General features: G+C 43.8%; 1 protein-coding gene across 5 annotated transcripts in view; it reads right to left on the bottom strand.

The window, feature by feature from the left end:
• Positions 1 to 26,220, bottom strand: part of LOC115197651 (cyclin-dependent kinase 17) — a 60,306-nt gene extending 34,086 nt beyond the window's left edge. For 3 of the 5 annotated variants that reach the window (XM_029759384.1, XM_029759386.1, XM_029759385.1), the window contains exon 1: positions 25,539 to 26,220. The gene's annotated coding sequence lies outside the window, so the exon portion shown is untranslated. Of the gene's footprint in view, positions 1 to 11,453; positions 11,542 to 25,538 lie in introns of all 5 variants that reach the window. The other 2 variants (XM_029759382.1, XM_029759381.1) reach the window with 2 other exon arrangements.
• Positions 26,221 to 27,081: the final 861 nt, after the last annotated feature.

Here is a 27,081-nt window from a genome sequence, read left to right as displayed (position 1 = left end):
ATAGTAAAATGGGTTAATGAGAAAGAACACAAGCACCAAACACACCTCAAGATCCTCAAGCTAAATATCCAAGTAATCCCACATTTGTTGTAAAATGTAGACATTGCATTGATTTATAGCTACTGACTGGAGCGAACACAAGAACCCATCAACACTAAAGGAAACAGGCTTAAGGTAGAGTTAGTAATAGACCCTAATTAATTTCCAACACTGGAAAAACATGACGTATTGGGAGAGATAATGATTCATGTCGCTACGGGACGGAATGAATCTAATGTGAAGAAGAATTAACACGCATCATTTACATTTCAGTAATAGAACAGTAGCAGTAATTACATTGAGAAAAGTAGCAAACATGATGTATCGGGAGAGTCAGGGGATGGAAACTAATATGAACTGACTGGAGGGAACCAGAAACCATCTATCAACAGTCAAGGGGGGGAAAAAAAATACAGAATTTAGACATTATTAAAATAGGCCAATTAATTTCCCACACTAGAAAAACATTTTGTATTGGGCGAGATGGATGAAACTCATGGTCTGCGTCCCAAATGGAACCATATTCCCTAAAGGTGTGCAGCATGATGTAGGGGATAGTGTGCCATTTGAGTCCATGAACTGCTATCAGATGGTAAAGCAGGGGATTTCTGAGAAAAAGGAAAACAGGACTAGTGTGGGCTACAGCCCCTTCACGTTGCATTCCATCCCCATTCAGTGTGAGGGAGAGATGGTGTGTGTGTGTGTGTGGACTCAGGAGTTATCACTGCCAAAGGAATAGCTCATAGAGACTTCTAATTTCTCACCGCGGGTGCTCCAGCGCAGCCTCAGTGCACACACTGTGTTCCATGGCGTAAAAATGAATGAATACATTTGACTGGAGTTATTGACGGCAGTGTCTGACCCATCCGGTCCTTGTCCCTGTAGCTTGGCTTGTGGTCTAGTCTGAAGCCCTGGAGCGCTGGATGTGATCCCAGTGTATCCCTGCTCCCATGAGTAAGTAGGCCGAGCAGAGGACTGAGCTCCAGATACACTGGGCTACGGCCAGAGAAGTAGTCCCATTCGGTACGGACTAATTAGAATTTGTTGCCATGGCAACACACTGTGCCCCCCCCCCCAAATGTCTAAATGCAAAGCCCCCAGCAGGAGACAAAAAATATATTCTGTTCTAGTCTTCTTTCATCAAACACCCTACAGTACACATGCATTTCACCATGGCTAACCATGATTTCCCTACATGGACAAACTCAGCTTCCAGCAGCTATATGCAAAATTGTATTTTCCCACATCAGTTTGCCTGGTATGGAGGACAGTGAGGATTGGAGGGGGTAGGGAAAAGAGTAAGAGAAGCAGGGGGAAGGGGGAGGAGAGAGAGAGAGGATGTGAGGAGAGAGAGAGGTTGTGAGGAGAAAGTAGAAGTAGGCTGAGGAGAAGCTGCTCAATAAAAGGAGTCAGCATGCATCAGTTCGGCTGGCGGCTAGTCGAAGTTGGCTAAGTGAACTGAACGAGTGTGCTCGCATACTCCCTTAACCTCTCTTGGGTAGGGGGCAGTATTTTCACGGCCGGATGAAAAACGTACCCAAATTAAACGGCCTACTACTCGGGCCCAGGAACTAGAATATGCATATTATTAGTAGATTTGGATAGAAAACACTGAAGTTTCTAAAAGTGTTTGAATGATGTCTGTGAGTATAACAGAACTCATATGGCAGGCAAAAACCTGAGAAAAATCCTACCAGGAAGTGGGAAATGTGATGCTGGTAGTCTATTCAAGTCTTTGCCTATCTAACACACAGTGACTTAGGGTTCATTTTGCACTTCCTAAGGCTTCCACTAGATGTCAACAGTCTTTAGAACCTTGTTACAGGCTTTTGCAGTGAACAGAGAGCGAACAAGAAGGCCGGGGAAATGGTGACTCAGTGAAGGACATGAGTTTTGTGGCGCGCGTTCACGTGAGGAGGTAGCTGTGTTCCAAAACGTTTTTCAAGACATTGGAATTGTCCTGTTGGAATATTATTGAAGTGTTATGTTAAAAAGGCCCTAAAGATTGATGCTATACAACGTTTGACATGTTTCAACGAACGTAAATATAACTTTTTTTTTTACTTTTCATCGTGACATTTTGGCTTCGCTTCCTACATTTGGAGTAGCTTACTGAACGCGCAAACAACGAGATATTTGGACATAAATTATGGACTTAATCGAACAAAACAACATTTATTGTGGACCTGGGATTCCTGGAAGTGCCTTCTGATGAAGATCAAAGGTAAGTGAATATTTCTAATGCTATTTATGATTTTAGATGACTCCAAAATGGCGGGTATCTGTATTGCTTGATGTCTTTTTCTGAGCGCAGTACTCAGATTATTGCAAAGTGTGCTTTCCCCGTGAAGCTTTTTTGAAATCTGTCACAACGGTTGCATAAAGGAGATGTTCATCTATAATTCTTTGAATAACAGTTTAATATTTTATCAACGTTTATGATGAGTATTTTTGTAAATTGTTGTGCTGATTCACCGGCAGTATTGGAGGCAAAATATCACGCGCCAATGCTGTTTTTGGATATAAATATGAACTTTATCGAAACAAAACATACATGTATTGTCTAACATTGAGTCCTAGGAGTGTCATCTGATGAAGACCGTCAAAGGTTAGTGCTTAATTTTAGCTGGTTTTCTGGTTTTTGTGACACCTGTTCTTGCTAGGAAAATGGCTGTGGTTTTTCTTGTGTTGGAACTGTCCTAACATAATCTGACTTTATGCTTTCGCCGTAAAGCCTTTTTCAAATCGGACAATGTGGTTACATTAAGGAGACGTGTATCTTTAAAATTGTGTAAAATAGTCGTGTGTTTGAGAACTTTGAATTATGACATTTTGTGGTTTTGAATTTGGCACTCTGATTTTTCACTGGCTGCTGAATAGTGTGAACCGTGGGTGGGACCTCCCCAAGAGAGGTCAAAAGACCTTCGCTTGAAAAACGAGAGAACATTTCTCGTATGGAATGGCCTCAATTTCTCAGAACAACAATAGACTGACAAGTTTCAGAAGAAAGTCCTTTGTTTCTGGCCATTTTGAGCCTGTAATCAAACCCACAAACGCTGATGCTCCAGATACTCAACTAGTCTAAAAGAAGGACAGTTTTATTGCTTCTTTAATCAGAACAACAGTTTTCAGCTGCTAACATAATTGCAAAAGGGTTTTCTAATGATCAATTAGCCTTTTAAAATTATAAACTTGGATTAGCTAACACAACGTGCCATTGGAACACAGGAGTGATGTTTGCTGATAATGGGCCTATGTAGATATTCCATTAAAATTAAAATAAAATTAAAAAAAAAAATCAGCCGTTTTCAGCTATAATAGTTATTTACAACATTAACAATGTCTACACTGTATTTCTGATCAATTTGATGTTTTTTTTTTAATGGACAAAAAAGTGTTTATTTCAAAAACAAAGACATTTCCAAGTGACCCCAAACTTTTGAACGGTAGTGTGTGTACACACACACACACACACACACACAATTACTGTGCAAAAGTTTTAGGCAAGTGTGAAGAAATGCTGTAAAGTAAGAATCCTTTAAAAATATAATCTATTAACATGTCTATTTTATCAATTAACAAAATGCAGAGTGAACAGAAGAAAAAACTACATCAAATCAATATTTGGTGTGACCACCCTTTGCCTTCAAAACAGCATCAATTCTTGTAGGTACACTTGCACAAAGTCAGGGATTTTTGTAGGCATATAGTCAGGTGTATGATTAAACAATTATACCAAACATGTGCTAATGATCATCAATTCAATATGTAGGTTGAAACACAAATCATTAACAGAAACAGCTGTGTAGGAGGAATATAACTGGACGAGGAACAGCCAAATTTAGCTAACAAGGTGAGGTTGCTGAAGACAGTTTACTGTCAAAAGTCATACACCATGGCAAGACTGAGCACAGCAACAAGACACAAGGTAGTTATACTCTATCAGCAAGGTCTCTCCCAGGCTGAAATTTCAAGGCAGACAGGGGTTTAGAGATGTGCTGTCCAAGCTCTTTTGAAGAAGCACAAAGAAACCGGCAACATTGAGGACCGTAGACGCAGTGGTCGGCCAAGGAAACTAACTGCAGGAGATGAAAGACATCATGCTTACTTCCCTTCGCAATCGGAAGATGTCCAGCAGTGTCATCAGCTCAGAATTGGCAGAAAACAGTGGGACCCTGGTAATACCCATCTACTGTCCGAAGAAGTCTGGTCAGAAGTGGCCTTCATGGAAGACTTGCGGCCAAAAAGCCATACCTCCGACGTGGAAACAAGACCAAGCGACTCAACTATGCACGAAAACACAAGAACTGGGGTGCATAAAAATGGCAGCAGGTGCTCTGGACTGATGAGTCAAAATTTTATATCTTTGGCTGTAGCAGAAGGCAATTTGTTTGCCGAAAGGCTGGAGAACAGTACACAAATGAGTGACTGCAGGCAACAGTGAAGCATGGTGGAGGTTCCTTGGAAGTTTGGGGCTGCATTTCTGCTAATGGAATTGGGGATTTGGTCAGAATTAATGGTCTCCTCAATGCTGAGAAGTACAGGCAGATACTTATCCATCATGCAATACCATCAGGGAGGCATCTGATTGGCCCCAAATTTATTCTGCAGCATGACAACGACCCCAAACATACAGCGAAAGTCATTATGAACTATCTTCAGCGTGAAGAAGAACAAGGAGTCCTGGAAGTGATGGTATGGCCCCCACAGAGCCCTGATCTTAACATCATCGAGTCTGTCTGGGATTACATGAAGAGAGAGAAGCACCTGAGGCTACTTAAATCCACAGAAGAACTGTGGTTAGTTCTCCAAGATGTCGGGTCCAACCTACGTGCTGAGTTCCTAGAGTGCAAGTGTACCTAGAAGAATTGATGCTGTTTGAGGCAAAAGGGTAGTCACACCAAATATTGATTTGATGTAGATTTTTCTTGTGTTCACTCACTTTGCATTTTGTTAATTGATAAATATAAACATGTCTATTTTCGAAAGCATTCTTATTTTACAGCATTTATTCACACCAGCCCTAAAATTTTTGCACAGTACTATCTATCCATCTATCTATCTATATCTATATCTATATATCTATATCTATATCTATATCTATATATATATAGTGCTCCTTGCACCCCAGTATCTCTACTTGCAGTCATCTTCTGCACATCTATCACTCCAGTGTTTAATTGCTAAATTTTAATTACTTTGCCACTGCAGCGTATTTATTGCCTTAGCTCCCAAATCTTACCTCATTTGCACACACTGTATATAGATTTTCTACTGTGTTAATGACTGTACGCTTCTTTATTCCATGTGTAACTCTGTTGTTTGTGTCATACTGCTTTGCTTTATCTTCGCCAGGTTGCAATTGTAAATGAAAACTTGTTCTCAACTGGCCTACCTGGTTAAATAAAAGGTGAAATAAAAAAAATTATTTAAAAAAGTGGTACCTTTCCTGCAGGCTCATCCTGACATGACCATCCAGCATGACAATGCCACCAGCCATACTGCTCGTTCTGTGCGTGATTTCCTGCAAGACAGGAATGTCAGTGTTCTGCCATGGCCAGCGAAGAGCCCGGATCTCAATCCCATTGAGCACGTCTGGGACCTGTTGGATCGGAGGGTGGGGGCTTGGGCCATTCCCCCCAGAAATGTCCGGGAACTTGCATGTGCCTTGGTGGAAGAGTGGGGTAACATCTCACAGCAAGAACTGGCAAATCTGGTGCAGTCCATGAGGCGGAGATGCACTACAGAACTTAATGCAGCTGGTGGCCACACCAGATACTGACTGTTACTTTTGACCCCCCTTTGTTCAGGGACACATTATTCAATTTCTGTTAGTCACATGTCTGTGGAACTTGTTCAGTTTGTCTCAGTTGTTGAATGTTATGTTCATACAAATATTTACACGTTAAGTTTGCTGAAATTAAACACAGTTGACAGTGAGAGGGCGTTTCTTTTTTTACTGAGTTACATATAAGTCCTGTGCAAGAACTATCTTCAGCGTAAAGAAGAACAAGGAGTCCTGGAAGTGATGGTATGGCCCCATATATATATATATATATATATATATATATATATACACACACACACACACACACACACACACACACACACACACACACACACTGCTCAAAAAAATAAAGGCAACACTTAAACAACACAATGCAACTCCAAGTCAATCACACTTCTGTGGTGAAATCAAACTGTCCACTTAGGAAGCAACACTGATTGACAATAAATTTCACATGCTGTTGTGCAAATGGAATAGACAACAGGTGGAAATTATAGGCAATTAGCAAGACACCCCCAATAAAGGAGTGGTTCTGCAGGTGGGGACCACAGACCACTTCTCAGTTCCTATGCTTCCTGGCTGATGTTTTGGTCACTTTTGAATGCTGGCGGTGCTTTCACTCTAGTGGTAGCATGAGACGGAGTCTACAACCCACACAAGTGGCTCAGGTAGTGCAGCTCATCCAGGATGGCACATCAATGCGAGCTGTGGCAAGAAGGTTTGCTGTGTCTGTCAGCGTAGTGTCCAGAGCATGGAGGCGCTACCAGGAGACAGGCCAGTACATCAGGAGACGTGGAGGAGGCCGTAGGAGGGCAACAACCCAGCAGCAGGACCGCTACCTCCGCCTTTGTGCAAGGAGGAGCAGGAGAAGCACTGCCAGAGCCCTGCAAAATGACCTCCAGCAGGCCACAAATGTGCATGTGTCTGCTCAAACGGTCAGAAACAGACTCCATGAGGGTGGTATGAGGGCCCGACGTCCACAGGTGGGGGTTGTGCTTACAGCCCAATACCATGCAGGACGTTTGGCATTTGCCAGAGAACACCAAGATTGGCAAATTTGCCACTGGCGCCCTGTGCTCTTCACAGATGAAAGCAGGTTCACAGTGAGCACGTGACAGACGTGACAGAGTCTGGAGACGCCGTGGAGAACGTTCTGCTGCCTGCAACATCCTCCAGCATGACCGGTTTGGCGGTGGGTCAGTCATGGTGTGGGGTGGCATTTCTTTGGGGGGGCCGCACAGCCCTCCATGAGCTCGCCAGAGGTAGCCTGACTGCCATTAGGTACCGAGATGAGATCCTCAGACCCCTTGTGAGACCATATGCTGGTGCGGTTGGCCCTGGGTTCCTCCTAATGCAAGACAATGCTAGACCTCATGTGGCTGGAGTGTGTCAGCAGTTCCTGCAAGAGGAAGGCATTGATGCTATGGACTGGCCTGCCCGTTCCCCAGACCTGAATCCAATTGAGCACATCTGGGACATCATGTCTTGCTCCATCCACCAACGCCACGTTGCACCACAGACTGTCCAGGAGTTGGCGGATGCTTTAGTCCAGGTCTGGGAGGAGATCCCTCAGGAGACCATCCGCCACCTCATCAGGAGCATGCCTAGGCGTTGTAGGGAGGTCATACAGGCACGTGGAGGCCACACACACTACTGAGCCTCATTTTGACTTGTTTTAAGGACATTACATCAAAGTTGGATCAGCCTGTAGTGTGGTTTTCCACTTTAATTTTGAGTGTGACTCCAAATCCAGACCTCCATGTGTTGATACATTGGATTTCCATTGATTATTTTTGTGTGATTTTGTTGTCAGCACATTCAACTATGTTAAGAAAAAAGTATTTAATAAGATAATTTCAATCATTCAGATCTAGGATATGTTATTTTAATGTTCCCTTTATTTTTTTGAGCAGTATATACACATATACACATACACACACATATACATATATGTATATATATATATATATATACAGTGGGGGAAAAAAGTATTTAGTCAGCCACCAATTGCGCAAGTTCTCCCACTTAAAAAGATGAGAGAGGCCTGTAATTTTCATCATAGGTACACTTCAACTATGACAGACAAAATGCGAGAAAAAAAATCCAGAAAATCACATTGTAGGATTTTTTATGAATTTATTTGCAAATTATGGTGGAAAATAAGTATTTGGTCAATAACAAAAGTCGCTCAATACTTTGTTATATACCCTTTGTTGGCAATGACACAGGTCAAACGTTTTCTGTAAGTCTTCACAAGGTTTTCACACACTGTTGCTGGTATTTTGGCCCATTCCGCCATGCAGATCTCCTCTAGAGCAGTGATGTTTTGGGGCTGTCGCTAGGCAACACGGACTTTCAACTCCCTCCAAAGATTTTCTATGGGGTTGAGATCTGGAGACTGGCTAGGCCACTCCAGGACCTTGAAATGCTTCTTATGAAGCCACTCCTTCGTTGCCCGGGCGGGGTGTTTGGGATCATTGTCATGCTGAAAGACCCAGCCACGTTTCATCTTCAATGCCCTTGCTGATGGAAAGAGGTTTTCACTCAAAATCTCACGATACATGGCCCCATTCATTCTTTCTTTTACACGGATCAGTCGTCCTGGTCCCTTTGCAGAAAAACAGCCCCAAAGCATGATGTTTCCACCCACATGCTTCACAGTAGGTATGGTGTTCTTTGGATGCAACTCAGCATTCTTTGTCCTCCAAACACGATGAGTTGAGTTTTTACCAAAAAGTTATATTTTGGTTTCATCTGACCATATGACATTCTCCCAATCCTCTTCTGGATCATCCAAATGCTCTCTAGCAAACTTCAGACGGGCCTGGACATGTACTGGCTTAAGCAGGGGGACACGTATGGTACTGCAGGATTTGAGTCCCTGGCGGCGTAGTGTGTTACTGATGGTAGGCTTTGTTACTTTGGTCCCAGCTCTCTGCAGGTCATTCACTAGGTCCCCCCGTGTGTTTCTGGGATTTTTGCTCACCGTTCTTGTGATCATTTTGACCCCACGGGGTGAGATCTTGCGTGGAGCCCCAGATCGAGGGAGATTATCAGTGGTCTTGTATGTCTTCCATTTCCTAATAATTGCTCCCACAGTTGATTTCTTAAAACCAAGCTGCTTACCTATTGCAGATTCAGTCTTCCCAGCCTGGTGCTGGTCTACAATTTTGTTTCTGGTGTCCTTTGACAGCTCTTTGGTCTTAGCCATAGTGGAGTTTGGAGTGTGACTGTTTGAGGTTGTGGACAGGTGTCTTTTATACTGATAACAAGTTCAAACAGGTGCCATTAATACAGGTAATGAGTGGAGGACAGAGGAGCCTCTTAAAGAAGAAGTTACAGGTCTGTGAGAGCCAGAAATCTGGCTTGCTTGTAGGTGACCAAATACTTATTTTCCACCATAATTTGCAAATAAATTCATTAAAAAACCTACAATGTGATTTTCTGGATTTTTTTCTCATTTTGTCTGTCATAGTTGACGTGTACCTATGATGAAAATTACAGGCCTCTCTCATCTTTTTAAGTGGGAGAACTTGCACAATTGGTGGCTGACTAAATACTTTTTTCCCCCACTGTACATATACACACACACACACACACACACAGTTGAAGTCAGAAGTTTACATACACCTTAGCCAAATACATTTAAACTTAGTTCTTCACAATTCCTGACAATTAATCCTAGTAAAAATTCCCTGTCTTAGGTCAGTTAGGATCACCACTTCATTTTAAGAATGTGAAATGTTAGAACAATAGTAGAGAGAATTATTTATTTCAGCTATTATTTCTTTCATCACATACCCTCAATTTACATACACTCAATTAGTATTTGGTAGCATTGCCTTTCAATTGTTTAACTTGGGTCAAATGTTTCAGGTAGCCTTCCACAAGCATCCCACAATAAGTTGGGTGAATTTTGGCCCATTCCTCCTGACAGAGCTGGTGTAACTGAGTCAGGTTTGTAGGCCTCCTTGCTTGCACACACTTTTTCAGTTCTGCCCACACATTTTCTATGGGATTGAGGTCAGGGCTTTGTGATGGCCACTCCAATACCTTGTCCTTAAGCCATTTTGCCACAGCTTTGGAAGTATGCTTGGGGTCATTGTTCACTTGGAAGACCCATTTGCGACCAAGCTTTAACTTCCTGACTGATGTCTTGAGATGTTGTTTCAATATATCCACATAATTGTCCTTCCTCATGATGCCATCTATTTTGTGAAGTGCACCAGTCACTCCTGCAGCAAAGCACCCCCACAACATGATGCTGCCACCCCCATGCTTCACGGTTGGGATGGTGTTCTTCAGCTTGCAAGCCTCCCCCCTTTCCTCCAAACACAACAATGGTCATTATGGCCAAACAGTTCCATTTTTGTTTCATCAGACCAGAGGACATTTCTCCAAAATGTACGATCTTTGTCCTCATGTGCAGTTGCAAACCGTAGTCTGGCTTTTTTAATGGCGGTTTTGGAGCAGTGGCTTCTTCCTTGCCGAGCGGCCTTTCAGGTTATGTCGATATAGGACTTGTTTTACTGTGGATATAGATACTTTTGTACCCGTTTCCTCCAGCATCTTCACAAGGTCCTTTGCTGTTGTTCTGGAATTGATTTGCACTGTTCGCACCAAAGTACGTTCATCTCTAGGAGACAGAACGCGTCTCCTTCCTGAGCGGTATGAAGGCTGCGTGGTCCCATGGTGTTTATACTTGCGTACTATTGTTTGATGAATGTGGTATGTGGTACCTTCAGGCGTTTGGAAATTGCTCCCAAGGATGAACCAGACTTGGAGGTCTACAGTTTTTTCTGAGGTCTTGGCTGATTTCTTTTGATTTTCCCTTGATGTCAAGCAAAGAGATACATCCACAAGTACACCTCCAATTGACTCAAATGATGTCAATTAGCCTATCAGAAGCTTCTAAAGCCATGATATAATTTTCTGGAAATTTTCCAAAATGTTTAAAAGGCACAGTCAGTGCAGTTAGTGTATGTAAACTTCTGACCCACTGGAATTGTGATACAGTGAATTATAAGTGAAATAATCTGTAAACAATTGTTGGAAAAATTACTTGTGTCATGCACAAAGTAGATGTCCTAACCGACTTGCCAAAACTATAGTTTGTTAACATGAAATTTGTGGAGTTGTTGAAAAACAAGTTAATGACGCCAACCTAAGTGTATGTAAACTTCTGACTTCATATACACACACACACACACACACACAAGGGTTTTTCTTTATTTTTACTATTTTCTACATTGTAGAATAACAGTAACGACATCCAAACTATGAAATAACACATATGAAATCATCTAGTAACCAAAAAAGTCTAGGCCTTATGAGAGCTCTAGTCTCCATATAGGATAGTACACAACTTAACCACCAGCACTGTCCTTTCACTACTGTAGCACTGGGCATCTTGTAACTGTTAATGCATGGGAGAAGAGGGGGAGTAGGGGTGAGAGTACGGTTGAGGGCACACAGGCCCTGGCAGGGGGAAACAAGGTGGTCGCCACCATAAGCACGCTGTCATGTGACCAAGCGACTGCCACAGGGCCAACCGGCGACCGGGAAGCGGGGCCACCCACAGGAAGTGGAAGAGAGAGAGAGAGGTCACTAGCCCTGACCTACTGACCTTTGTCTGTTGTGCAGCTATGATCCAGTACCATGAGTGAGGTCGCTCTGGTCGTAGTCAGCTTTGGCCCTGTAAAGAGCAGCCTTCTCTATCACTCAGAGAAGACAATGACAACATGAGCGAAGGAAAGGTCTGCTGGGCTGCTGGCTACAATATAGCACACTTATGTAAGGCCCTCATTGTGAGGAGAGAAGTGGGGCTTCCTGCTGCAAGGGCACAGACAGGAGTTACCAGGAACATGCTCTTACACCACACTGGGCCACTGGAGACAGAACAGGAAGGAGTTTTGAGGAGAGCTGAGCTGGAGACACAGAACAGGCAGGAGTTGAGGAAAGATTAGTTGAGCATGGCAACAGAACATGTCGTCTACCATACAGAGAGAGTGGGGCCATGTTCAGTATAGGCAAACGTTGTAGATAGCAATGTCATGAAGAGAGCTGTCATGATTTGTTGGTTTTACATTTCAGAGTGGCATGTTTGTTCTATATAACATATTTTAATATAACATACAGTATCTGACAGTGCTCTGCTTAACGCACCCCTAAATCCACTTCCTGAATTTGCATATTTGAAGGGTCTAGACAGTGTACACCTTATAGACCTGAACAAAAATATAAACGCAACATGTAAAGTGTTGGTCCCATGTTTCATGACCTGAAATAAAAGAGCGAGAGATCGGAGGGACGACAGAGCGAGCGAGAGAGAGAGAGAGAGCGGGTGGGGGGACGACAGAGCGAGAGAGAGAGAGCGGGTGGGGGGGACGACAGAGCGAGAGAGAAAGAGCGGGGGCGAACAGAGCGAGAGCTCAGCCTGTGGCAAGACAGGCATTTAACACAAGCTGTCACTCAGAGCGGACGTTGCTATAGCAGCGGCGTTAATCAACTTGAGTCTTATTTTCTCTGAGGACCGACCAGGACCCTGTTATCATTAGTCCACACACACACACACAGTCTGTCAAAGGTGACTACTGTCACCACATTTCTGCCAACACATCAGCACTCTGGTGCCAGCGCCACTCAGACCCTCTGACACGGGTGACGAACGAGCTAGAGAGGAGCAGTGGGGAGGGGAGGAGGCAGAAGAAGAGACTAGGGGGCAGAGACTCGACAGAAGAGCAATGCAACATGAAACAATTTCTATGCTTTTACTGAGTTACAGTTCATATATGGAAATCAGTCAATTGAAATAAATTCATTAGGCTCTAATCTATGGATTTCACATGACTGGGAATACAGATTTGCATCCGTTGGTCACAGACGCAGAAAAAAGGTAGGAGCGTGGATGAGAAAACCAGTCAGTATCTGGTGTGACCACCATTTGCCTCATGCAGCACGACGTCTCTCCTTTGCATAGAGTTGAACAGGCTTGTTGATTGTGGCCTGTAGAATGTTGTCTCACTCCTCTTCAATGGCTGTGGGAAGTTACTGTATATTGGCGTGACCTGGAACATGCTGTCGTACACGTTGATCCCAGAGCATCCCAAACATGCTCAATGGGTAACATGTCTGGTGAGTAGGCAGGCCATGGAAGAACTGGGACATTTTCAGCTTCCAGGAATTGTGTACAGATCCTTGCAACATGGGGCTGTTCATTATCATGCTGAAACATGAGGTGATGGCGGCGGATGAACGGCACGACAATAGGACTCAAGATCTCATCACGGTATCTCTGCATTCAAATTTCCATCGATAAAATGCAATTGTGTTTGTTGTCCGTAGCTTATGCCTAGCCATACCATAACCCCACCACGGGACACTCTGTTCTCAACGTTGACATCAGCAAATCACACGCCCACACGACGCCTGGTACAATTGAAACTGGGATTCATCCGTGAAGAGCACACTTCTCCAGTGGTCATCAGAGGTGAGCATTTGCCGACTGAAATTGGTTACGACGCCGAACTGCAATCAGGTCAAGACCCTGGTGAGGATGACGAGCATGCAGAACTTCTTTGGTTGCGCAAACCCACAGTTTCATCAGCTGTCCCGGAGGCTGCCCCCCCTCCCTCTAAATGTTTATATACTGTTTTACCCACTTCATATGTATATACTGTATTCTAGTCAAGTCAATCCTATTCAACTATTGCTGTACACATACTACTCTATCCTACAGATATACTAAATATTATAAAACACTGTCCATACACCCCCCCACCACACACACACACTTCAAAGATTCGTCTGAGTTACAGTACATAAGGACATTAGTCAATTGAAATTAATTAATTAGGCCCTAATCTATGGATTTCACATGATTGGGCAGGGATGGAGCCATGGGTGGGCACAGGCCCACCCACTTGGCAGCCAGGCCCATCCAATCAGAATTATTCTCCCCCCCCCACAATAGGGCTTTATTGCAGACAGAAATACTCCTCAGCAGTGCACACACACACCGACATTGCTCGTCCTAATATTTCTATATTTCTTAATTCCATTATTTTACTTTTAGATGTGTGTGCATTATTAGATATTACTGCACTGTTGGAGCTAGGAACACAAGCATTTCACTTCACCCGCAATACCATCTGCTAAACATGTGCATGTGACCAATAGAATTTGATTTGGCCACACCCCTCGTGTCTTATTGCTTAAATACACAGCTGAATCCTAGGACTGATGCTATCTGTCTGTTCACTAGCCAGCTGTGTACCAGCTCAACATATAAACAGAAAGGAAAGGAAAGGAGGAGGCAACATCCGTGTTCCTTTGTTCATAGTGGAGATTAAGCTAGAGATAGCCTACATCCCAAATGGCTCCCTATTCCCACAGGGCTCTGGTCTAAAGTAGTGCCCTAAATAGGGAACAGGGTGCTATTTAAGACATAACCAGAGAAATCTGGTTGGTAATCTGGCCTTCGCTTTGTTCATAATGAGATAATCACTCAGGAGTGGTTTCATCAAAGACCCTGGCCTTGTGGAGAGTCACAAAGCACACCAGCCAGCAACTAACTCACTCACTCACTCACACACACACACACACCCACACAAAAGGCAACAACATTATCATCACAGAGGACACCAATTATCAGCCTTTCTCTCCCCCTCTCGTCCACATAACAGCTCTGGCCTGTCTGCCACATAGTGTTTCATAGCCGTCAGTCACACACACAAAGGTGTGTGAGCTTCCTTATCGACCGTAAGGGCAGGTGGGAGCCAGAATATAAGAGGCTCAAAACACAGACATTGTTCTCTTTAGGGCTTTAGGGCTGACTCACAAATTACACCCTACTCCAACTATGTAGGGAATAGGAAGCCACTTTTGATGTCCTGGTCAAAAGTAGTGCACTAAATAGGAAACAAAGTGCCATTTGGGATATACGCTAACAGCTTTAGAGAGGCTGTTTTTACCCCAGACCCAGCCTTCTCCTGCTGAAGTAAAGTTGCCTGTACTGTGAGGCTGTCCCCGACTAAAGGAAAATATTGGTTGACCGAAAGTCGTCTGCTCTTTCGACCAACAGAATATATATTTTTTTAAGTGTATTTTTCCATATATAGACCGACACCCTATGTGTTTAAATACAATCAACTATATGCATTGAGCTTGTCTGATTTTTCAAACTTACGGTTTGATGAAATAAGAAAAATGCATCAAGCGTATGCCAACTACGTGCCTGCTGGAGGACTACGCTCCTCCTGCCTGCTGGAGGACTACGCTCCTCCTGCCTGCTGGACTACGCTCCTCCTGCCTGCTGGACTACGCTCCTCCTGCCTGCTGGAGGACTACGCTCCTCCTGCCTGCTGGAGGACTACGCTCCTCCTGCCTGCTGGAGGACTACGCTCCTCCTGCCTGCTGGAGGACTACGCTCCTCCTGCCTGCTGGAGGACTACGCTCCTCCTGCCTGCTGGAGGACTACGCTCCTCCTGCCTGCTGGAGGACTACGCTCCTCCTGCCTGCTGGAGGACTACGCTCCTCCTGCCTGCTGGAGGACTACGCTCCGCCTGCCTGCTGGAGGACTACGCGCCTGCCTGCTGGAGGACTACGCGCCTGCCTGCTGGAGGACTACGCGCCTGCCTGCTGGAGGACTACGCGCCTGCCTGCTGGAGGACTACGCGCCTGCCTGCTGGAGGACTACGCGCCTGCCTGCTGGAGGACTACGCGCCTGCCTGCCTGCTGGACTACGCGCCTGCCTGCTGGACTACGCGCCTGCCTGCCTGCCTGCTGGACTACGCTCCTGCCTGCCTGCCTGCTGGACTACGCTCCTGCCTGCCTGCCTGCTGGACTACGCTCCTGCCTGCCTGCCTGCTGGACTACGCTCCTGCCTGCCTGCCTGCTGGACTACGCTCCTGCCTGCCTGCCTGCTGGAGGACTACGCGCCTGCCTGCTGGAGGACTACGCGCCTGCCTGCTGGAGGACTACGCTCCTCCTGCCTGCTGGACTACGCTCCTCCTGCCTGCTGGACTACGCTCCTCCTGCCTGCTGGACTACGCTCCTCCTGCCTGCTGGACTACGCTCCTCCTGCCTGCTGGACTACGCTCCTCCTGCCTGCTGGACTACGCTCCTCCTGCCTGCTGGACTACGCTCCTCCTGCCTGCTGGACTACGCACCTCCTGCCTGCTGGACTACGCTCCTCCTGCCTGCTGGACTACGCTCCTCCTGCCTGCTGGACTACGCTCCTCCTGCCTGCTGGACTACGCTCCTCCTGCCTGCTGGACTACGCTCCTCCTGCCTGCTGGACTACGCTCCTCCTGCCTGCTGGACTACGCTCCTGCCTGCTGGACTACGCTCCTGCTGGATTTCACAGATTCTGTCATTACTCTAAAGTTGCTGGTAATAGGCTACGAGGAGTCGGCAACCTTTCTCATGTGGAATGCCAATTTAATCTTACCATTTCTACCCATCTGTGTGCCAGTTATGGTTTTCATATGCACATTTTCGTGAAACAGTTTCATTTAAAATGTAGAATAACGTCTTCATATTTCTAAATCATTGTCATGGGGGGGTAATCAAAATTCTATACAAATATAAATGAAAATGATACAAACCTAAAATGTATTATATTGCCAAATATGTAAAAATAGCCTACATAAAGCCAACAAATAAAAACATTGCAGCCTGCAGTTAGAAAATATCCTGGCTACACATGGCCTGTCTGCAAGGAACTTAAAATAAATAAATATATATATTTTTTAATTTAACTAGGCAAGTAGGCTGTTTTCAATGACGGCCTACTAGGGAACAGCGGGTTAATTGCTTTGTTCAGGGGCAGAACGATAGATTTTTACCTTGTCAGCTTGGGGATTTGATCCAGCAACCTTTCGGTTACTGGCCCAACGTTCTAACCACTAGGCTACCTGCCGCCCCAAATGTTCTGAGCTTCTGTTCCTCTTATAGAATATTAGCTCAAAAGTATTGTGGAGCTCCTGCACCTAAATATAAACAGTACCAGCACCCAAAATGAGTGCTGGAACCTATTTCCGTCCAAGTCAAGCACCGATCAGAAGTAGGCCTATTTTAATGAAATTTCCTTTGGATCAGAGCATGATATTAAATGTACTACGGGTGATATATACAATGGGGAATTGACATACACTAACAATTCACACAATAATTCACACAATGAAGTTACTAAAACAATGAAAGTGCACAAACTGGCAGGAGAGCGCGCATTTTGAGGAGAGAAGTGCTTTGTGAATGTGGGCGCATGGTCAATCTGACGTCTGCATTGACCGTTCAGCATTTCCGGTGATAAGGCCTCAGCAGAAGTCAGGGCAGTCATACTTCTTGCGCTTCGCAGAGCAGAGCTGTTTTCAAGGAAGTGACTTGGTGTTTATACGGGATGTCCCGCCCCCACCTACCGTCAACCAATCATGTCAATGCGGAGCTATACAGAGCCCTCCACATTGTTACAACATTTGGGAGGTGCATGGCGATGCGGTACGGAGCTCGATGTGTGTGTGCGCGTCTGTTTTTCAGGCTGACTGTAAATTGAGAGAGTTGGGTGACAGGCCAGGGAGCTAAATTTGCTCACTAAGAATTGTTGTTTATGGCAACTGCATTTCAGGAGGGGCTGCTTTGGGAGCCTGGGTGGCAGAATTCTATTATGTTAATACAGCGGAGAAAGAGGAAGACTTGGTATGAATGGTTATTTATAGACCGGAGTTACAGGAATGGGGAGTGTGTGGTGTGGGTTCCGTGTGCGCGCGCGCGCGTGTCATGGCAGCTGCTCTGTTGGGGACTAGTGAGAGGCGACACTAACCTTCAGCTAGCCGTCATTGGTCTGGCTGCTTAAAGGCCCAGTGCAGTAACTAATGTGATTTTCCTATGTTTTATAGAAATAGTTCCACACTGATATTTAAATAATACTCTAAAATTGTGAAAATTATGATAATGCCCTTTCAGTGTAAGAGCTGTTTAAAAAGACAGCTTGAAATTTCAGCCTGTTTTGTGTGGGATGGAGTTTTGGCATAGCCTGATGACTCACACTAAATTCTTTGTTACTCTGTTGTTCACTACATACTTTAGTCTGAGACTGCCATCAGCGAAGTCGTTTGTGGTGATGAGGGGCAGGAGAGGTGTTGTACAAAACAAAGTCATCAGCGATAGGGTCATCTCTAACCAATCAGAGTATCAAAGACAAATGACACATTTTCCAACCACCGCTTTACCAAAGACTGTCTATAGTAACAAGATAGACATGTGACTGCTCTAACAATGGAAATACATGTCCTTAAAGATGAAGGCATGCAGGGGGAACCAAGATCAAGTGGGACCATTCTAGCCAATGAGAGAGATCGACTCATCTTTGTATCTGTGCCATTATAGCATCTGTGATAGCATCAATGCTATCTCCATTTTAATGTAGTCAATTTTCTTCTTCATTGGCTGATTTCTCCCAACTCATAGGAATCCCTACCCAGTTGACTACTTTAAAATGGTGGAACCCTCAATGGCAAAGTCCATGCTAAAATGGGTTATATCCATGATGAGTCATCTATCTCTATGACACCAAGCACAACTCAGATTGTCTTTTTCGCCCCCAAAGTTGCCGAAATGCCACGTTTATCCACTTATATCAGTGCATTCGTAGCAACCTAACCATTGCTGGGGCAGCAGGTAGCCTAGTGGTTAGAGTGTTGGGCCAGTCACCGAAAGGTTGCTAGATCGAATCCCCGAGCTGATAAGGTGAAACTCTTGTCGTTCTGTCCCTGAACAAGGCAGTTAACCCACTGTTCCTTGGCTGTCATTGTAAATAAGAATTTGTTCTTAATTGACTTGCCTAGTTAAATAAAAATAAAAACTTTTATTCTATCAAATAAGCCTCACGTACCAAATTAGCAATTACATATTTTGTTGACCAAACTCACTCATTGACCTCCATACAACGTGAGCTAAATGATCATGGACAGATTTTCAGCTACGCATAGTAGTAATGGACTGTATTTACAAATATAAAGTGGGTAGTGGAATCAATAGTATATATTAGAACAGCAGCTGGGGTCACTTCCATTGTGTAAGTGAGTGACAGTAAGTAGTCAGTCCAATATAGTCACTAAGGTGCAGGACTGTTAAGGGAGACAGCTAGGTTTAGCTTTTCAGCAGTCTGATGGCCTGGTGGTAAAGGCTGTCTTGGAGCCTGTTGGTGCGAGACCTGATACTCTGGTACCGCTTGCCAGATGGTAATAGAGTTAAGTCTGTGGCTCAGGTGACTGGAGTTCTTGATGATCTTTCAGGCCTTCCTCAGACATCTCCTGGTGTAGATGTCCTGGAGGGCAGGGAGCTGGCCCCCAGTGATGAATTGGGCCTTCCGCACCAACGTCTGTAGGTGCTTTTCGGTTGAGGGTGGTGCAGTTGCCGTACCAGGCGGTGATGGAGCTCTCGACTGTGCAGCTGTAGAACCAGGGTCTTTAAGGTGTCAGCATGGTTCAGTTCGGCTGGCACCTAGCCAAACTCTGCTAGCCGAACGAATGAGCTCGCGTAATCCCTTCAAAGACCTTCGCATGAAAAACTTTTTAAAAAGCGGCAATAGATTCTTATAACTAACCCAAGATAGATCACGGCCTGTCGTTTCCAATGGGAACAAATGAGCCACAGTGGGCAGAACAAGCAAGGAGGGAGGCAGAGCCAAGCATGAGCTAGAGAGATCCTATTGGCACATTCTAGCATCATTATTACAAACCTGTTCATAACAGATTCTAGTTTTGGGAACAGAAAACTCTATTGTGATCAAATGTTTCATTGATGAGAAAATGTGCTAAATCCATCTCGTTCCATCTTCTCCCACTGCCCGCCAGTGGGCTTCCTCTCACTACCATATTTGGTAGTGAGTGGAAATGCCAAGCAGATACTTCACATTCAAACATCCAGTGAAATATCTGTCTCATCTGTCATAGTACTGTTTGTCCATTTTGAGACGCCATAGTAAATACTGGCTAACTCAAAATAGTCTGAATTAATCTCAGATAACTCAAGAAATCTGTAATTAATTTGACGTTTTTGCAGAGGAAATCGTGCAGTATTTGTCAATGAAAGAATTTGCATGAAAATGAGTCATCTCTCAATGAATGACAACAAAGAATCCCTAGTGTTGACCAATCACCGATGAAGGGGCATAAGACTTCAGCTCCGAACTTTGGCTTGCCTTCAGAAAAAATGTGTGCCCAAACAGCCGAAAAAAAACCTCACCAAAGTCCAAAAACAAACAAAATGTTGTCATATGCACAAACTCTTCCAAACCGCTTTGGCCAGGAAGCAGGCGGACGCCATTATGCACAACAGCTTGACATTTCTGACACCAAAAATAAAAAATAACAGTCCCACAATCAGGTCTAAACATGAACTCAGACTGACATACTTTCCACCAGAGCTGGGGTCAATTACATTCCAATTCCTTGAAATGGTCTTGACTCCAACATACGAGTAACAATATATACACACTGGTTATTCCAACTTTACAAGCTGGTAATCAATACACTATAACAACCAGCTCCAGGCTAGATACAGAGGAAGTGTAGTCTATAGTGTAAAGCCTGCTGTGGGCCAGAACTCCCCTGTATATGTACACTGTCCCTCCGGCTGAGTGAGATCACATTCAGAACAATGACGTCTTCCTTCAGGACATCCTGCCACACACACACACACACACACACACACACACAGGAGGAATGCCATGAAAACGACTGACTACCACTTGAGTCATCCTTGAAGTGAACCAGTCTGTACTGTAAAGCTGCTCTACAGGGTTCTGTCTGCCAAGCAGCAAGGCTTGTATCACCCATGTATCTAGTAGGGCCGGGACAATACCTGTGTTGTGACAAGGAAACAAAAGAAAGCAGATCTAACTTCTTTAGGAAAACGGCCCTAATGTTGGCAACTAACATCATTATGTTGTCATCCAGAGTCACATTTATTGATTTTCCAAGCTATAAACAATATTTTACATACAACAGGTTTTTAGAGGACCAAAGAGTTTGGTCTGCTTCGTGTTTTCATTTTTGCCATGGAAAAATATTGTGAACTCAACTCTGCAAAAAAAAAGAAACGTCCTCTCACTGTCAACTGCGTTTATTTTCAGCAAACTTAACATGTGTAAATACTTGTATGAACATAACATTCAACAACTGAGACATAAACTGAACAAGTTCCACAGACATGTGACTAACAGAAATGGAATAATGTGTCCCTGAACAAAGGGGGGGTCAAAATCAAAAGTAACAGTCAGTATCTGGTGTGGCCACCAGCTGCATTAACTACTGCAGTGCAGCTCCTCCTCATGGACTGCACCAGATTTGCCAGTTCTTGCTGTGAGATGTTACCCCACTCTTCCACCAAGGCACCTGCAAGTTCCCGGACATTTCTGGGGGGGAAATGGCCCAAGCCCTCACCCTCCGATTCAACAGGTCCCAGACGTGCTCAATGGGATTGAGATCCGGGCTCTTCGCTGGCCATGGCAGAACACTGACATTCCTGTCTTACAGGAAATCACGCACAGAACGAGCAGTATGGCTGGTGGCATTGTCATGCTGGAGGGTCATGTCAGGATGAGACTGCAGGAGGGTACCACGAGGGAGGAGGATGTCTTCCCTGTGATGCACAGCGTTGAGATTGCCTGCAATGACAACAAGCTCAGTCCGATGATGCTGTGACACACCGCCCCAAACCATGACGGACCCTCCACCTCCAAATCGATCCCGCTCCAGAGTACAGGGCTTGGTTTAACGCTCATTCCTTCGACAATAAACGCGAATCCGACCATCACCCCTGGTGAGACAAAACCGCGACTCGTCAGTGAAGATAACTTTTTTCCAGTCCTGTCTGGTCCAGCAACGGTGGCTTTGTGCCCATAGGCGACGTTGTTGCCAGTGATGTCTGGTGAGGACCTGCCTTACAACAGGCCTACAAGCCCTCAGTTCAGCCTCTCTCAGCCTATTGCGGCCAGTCTGAGCACTGATGGACCGATTGTGCATTCCTGGTGTAACTCGGGCAGATGTTGTTGCCATCTTGTAACTGTCCCGCAGGTGTGATGTTCTGATGTACCGATCCTGCGTAGGAGTTGTTACACGTCATCTGCCACTGCGATGACGATCAGCTGTCCGTCCTGTCTCCCTGTCTTAGGCGTCTCACAGTACAGACATTGCAATATATTGCCCTGGCCACATCTGCAGTCCTCATACCTCCTTGCAGCATGCCTAAGGCGTGTTCACTCAGATGAGCAGGGACCACGAGCATCTTTATTTTGGAGTATTTCAGAGTCAGTAGAAAGGCCTCTTTAGTGTCCTAAGTTTTCAATACTGTGACCTTAATTGCCTCATTGAAAAAGCATGGGAAACAGTGTTTAAACCCTTTACAATGAAGATCTGTGAAGTTATTTGGATTTTTACAAATTATCTTTCAAAGACAGGGTCATTAAAAAGGGACGTTTCTTTTTTTGCTGAGTCCCCGCCTTCGTATCCAAACACACCAAGAAAGTCGTGAAGAGGGCACAACATCACCTTCTCTCCTCCAGGAGACTGAAAAGATTTAGCATGGGTCCCCAGATCATCAAAAAGTTCTACAGCTGCACTATCGAGAGCATCCTGACCGGTTACATCACCGCCTGGTATGGCAACTGCTCGGCATCTGACCGTACAGCGCTACAGAGGGTAGTGCGTATGGCCCAGTACATCACTGGGGCCAAGCTTCCTGACATCCAGGACCTACATACTAGGCCCAAAAAATTGTCAAAGACTCCAGTCAGCCAAGTCATAGACTGTTCTCTCTGCTGCCGCTTGGCAAGCAGTACCGAAGCGCCAAGTCTCGGACCAAAAGGCTCCTTAACAGCTTCTACCCCCAAGCCATCAGACTGCTGAACAATTAATCAAAATGGCCACCCAGACTATTTACATTGACCCCTTTGTTTTTACACTGCTGCAACTCGCTGTCTATTATCTATGCATAGTCACTTTACAAATTACCTCGACTAACCTGTACCCCCACACATTGACTCAGTACCCCTTGTATGCCTCGTTATTGTTATATACATTTGTGTTACTTTGATTAGATTTTTTTACTTTATTTAGTAAATATTTTCTTAACCAACAATGCAGTTCAAGAAATAGAATTAAGGGCTTGTAAGTAAGCATTTCACAGTAAGGTACCTGTTGTATTTGGCGCATGTGACAAATAACATTTGATTTGATCTCCATTCTCCACACGACACAAATTCAAAGGGGGGCGGCAGGGTAGCCTAGTGGTTAGAGCATTGGACTAGTAACCGAAAAGTTGCAAGTTTGAATCCCTGAGCTGACAAGGTACAAATCTGTCGTTCTGCCCCTGAACAAGGCAGTTAACCCACTGTTCCTAGGCCATCATTGTAAATAAGAATTTGTTCTTAACTGACTTGCCTAGTTAAATAAAAGGTTAAAAAAAGTGAAGATAATCACTAATATTTCTAAACAAGTTTAGATTATTAGGATTCCCATTAACTACTGCACATGCAGCAGCGCCTCTTCCTGGGGGTCCACATAAAACGTGAGAGATTTGAAATATGGGTCAGTAAATTAATGTTGGGCATCATCACTTTCCAACAGGCAATAATACGGTCAATTCATTTGAATTCAGTCACTTTTTGACAGCACCCATTTTGATTTGATACATATTAGCCCATTATAGAAGTGCTCAGAAAGTGACTTTTTGGACCTGAACCCCAACACATTCAAGAGATGCAGGTGCCCTAAATTGACCCATTTTGCATACCCCACTATACCATAAGACATCCATGTCATAGCTTCACGCTGAACTTTTTTTGACAAGGAGCACAGGTGTGCGTGCCTAAGTTGAAAAATTTAGGCGCACAATGAAAAATATTTGCGGTATTGAATCTAGAATCCTTCATTTTTCTAGGTGTACTGGTGGTCCTAAATTTAAATTCCAGGTCGCACAGAAAACTATTTATGCACGTATGCGAGTAAAATGGTCACACTGTAGAGCCCTGCACATCTTCATCACTGGAAAAGACAAACGGTTTAGATTGATATCATTTTAAAGTTTACAAACAGGGTTTCAGATTTTTTTTTTAATAAAAAAAATGCCATTTAATGCCAATTATCTAAAAACGTGCAAACTCCGATTTTTTAAATATATTTCCAGATGTTGTAGCTTAGATCCTATTTGACATCGTCTACGGTTTGTGTTCTACCCTCGGTTGAGACAGCGTGCTCTTGAATAAAATAGTAATCAAATATTAACGTCAACATTCAAATGGTATTAAGATGGTTAGAGGTCCACACATCAGAGAATATTGACTTCTGTTGTTTTAAATTATACTGTCAATCATCCATAGGAAACCTATTGTAATCATGGAAATATAGATAATAGAATAGACGTGACCATTTAAGTTGGCATTCAACAGTGGGTGGACCAGCGGTCATCTTTATGGTAGTAATTACAAGTTAACATTTCAATTCAATTAATAAGGCGTACCAGCTAAATTGCAGTGGTCTGAAGGGATAGGCCCATTCTTTTAATTCTATTTCTATGACTGAAATGACAACCCATCCTGTATTCAAGAGCATGTTGTGTCTCAACCGATGACAGGCACAACACAAACACCTCAGATGATGTGAAATAGGGTGTAAGCAACAACACAATGCAGAGTCTCTGTCCTCCTTTAAGGCACAGCTTAAGAAAAGCTTTCAAGGACCTCTGCTAATTATGTTCTCTTGTCCCTCGGCTCTGACAACTCCTTTATAAAGCTTTGTTTGTTTTTACATTTTCAATAAATAATAAAATAGATCAAATAGTTTGTAAGCTTTTAAATGATATCAAACAACAATGTATATTTTACAGTGATGAAGACTTGGATGTCTCATGGTTTGGGGGGGAATGCAAAATGTGTTAACTTCGAGCAGCTTTATCTCTTGTGCACAGCACTTTGTGATATCAGCTGATGTAAGAAGGGCTATATAAATACATTTGATTTGATTGATTTGAATGTTTTGGCATTCAGGTCCAAAAATGTAACTTTCTGACCACTTCTTCCATGGGCAAACGTATGGAACGTCGTTTATATCAAAAGGGATACTGTTTAAAAAGTGTTTGAATTTATATGCATTTACCCAATACAAGCCCACATAAACCCACATTCTAAACTAGCAGGGATAATGTGGTGTTTTTTTTTGCCAAATATGTTTTCAATTAATATTTTATTTTGGTTCCTCTTAAACCCTGTTTTGGGAAATAATTGTACCTTTCCTTATCAAACAAGAAAACATTTCTGCGAATTCAGCACCAAATAGTGCACACTTATCTATCCCACAAAAAATATGACAGTAGCGGCGTGCCTTTTAAACGTGTAATTATTCTCAGTGGAGAAGGTATCTATCCAGTTTACATCCCAAAGCCTAGTAGGCAGGACCGGATAACTCCAATAGAAAACAGCCTGTCCCCCACAATAACAAATTGAAAGGCACTGACAAACACACAGCAGTGAAGAAAACATTGCTACATTGTTACCCCATTTTGTGACAATGCAGGGTAGAATGTGTCTTTTCGTTGTTGTTGTATGAATGTACCCACCGCAAGCCGTTATCACCAAGCCACTTGTACAGTAGGCTAACATTTGTTGCAATATCGCAAAGGACCCATAAGAAAAGGTAACTATAGAGCTCACCAGAAACGATGTGCGTTGCTCCGACCAGTGTCCCCGGAGTTTCTTTTCAGGGCCGGATGCAGCTTTTCCACACGCCGTAAAAAGAAGAATACTTTGTTATCTGCGTGTACTTATTTATTATCTCCGATAATGTCACCTAAATCTGCGAAGGTGTCGCTTCCAGCATGACTATTGGGGATTGGAAGTTAGAAGCCAGGTGGAAAACAAGCGGTAGGAGAACAGACCAGTTTGTACGGACCGATGATCACAATAGATCGCTCGTGAGGGGTGCCTGCCTTGCTTTAAGGCCGCGTTAAAATGCCAGTCGGAACTATGACACTTAGAAATGTCCGACTTGATGAGTCCTTCAACACGGCACGTGTATAACTAGAATCTGTTAGCAGGTCGGAAATGTCCGAGTTTCCAAGTTCCCACAAGTACTTGAACACAGCACTGCTGCTGCTTACTAACTAACCACCACCGCAGTGTCATCAAAAAACCATTTCAGACAGAAGAATTTCAGCCCCGGTCACTAGGTGAAATAGCGCCACCATTCGCTGTGATCGCTACCGGCTACCGTACACACCGGACAGGACAGCAGTGTTGTACTGTCCGGTCTTGAGACCACATTGAGTCTATTGTCTTGGTGTCGAATACATTTTTTTTAGTCGATCTTGACTCGATCTAGGAAAGTGAGGACCAGCTCATTAAAAACCCCTCCTAGCCTGATTATCAGCTCCCATTCAGTCAGCGCATAAAACCGCTTTGCCAGGTCAGATATCCATGCTTCTTTCATGACACATTCATTTCTTATCGCCTATTGATACCTGGGCTTGCTACTTTACTCGTAAGATTACTGATTTTTACTTTCGTTGAAAAATATTCTCAAACTTTGTTGCGCTGATCTGAATATGTTTACATCTGTTTTTTCCATTTCATATGTATATAATGATGTATTCTAGTCAAGGCCTGTCCTATTTAACTATTCCTGTACATATAATATTATTCTGATATTCTACTTATTCTAACCATAACCATATACATATTGTCTATACATCCCATCACATATTTAAATATATAGTGTACCGACCCTGGTTTTATAATAGCGGATATCGACTCTGCGGCTCGAGCATGCTTTTGGGGCACAGTCGATAGCGCCTGGACTTCGGGCTAGAAGGTCGAGGGTTCGAGGCCTGCTCCCTGCCCGTTTCATTACTATATATATATTTTGGACACACTTACTCATTCAAGGGTTTTTCTTTATTTGTACTATTTTCTACATCGTAGAATTATAGTGAAGACATCAAAACTATGAAATAACACATATGGAATCATGTAGTAACCAAAAAATGGTTGAACAAATCAAAATGTATTTTATATTTCAGATTCTTCAAAGTTGCCACCCTTTTTCTTGATTCCATTATTTTACTTGTTAGATATGTGTGTATTATTGTCTATTGTTGGTTATTACTCTACTGTTGGAGCTAGGAACACAAGCATTTCGCTACACCAGAAATAACATCTGATAAATATGTGTTTGCGACCAATAAAATGTGATTAGATT

Source organism: Salmo trutta, chromosome 7, assembly GCF_901001165.1.
Source record: "Salmo trutta chromosome 7, fSalTru1.1, whole genome shotgun sequence".
In the NCBI taxonomy this organism is placed as follows: domain Eukaryota; kingdom Metazoa; phylum Chordata; class Actinopteri; order Salmoniformes; family Salmonidae; genus Salmo; species Salmo trutta.
This window is presented reverse-complemented; position numbering and strand designations above follow the sequence as displayed.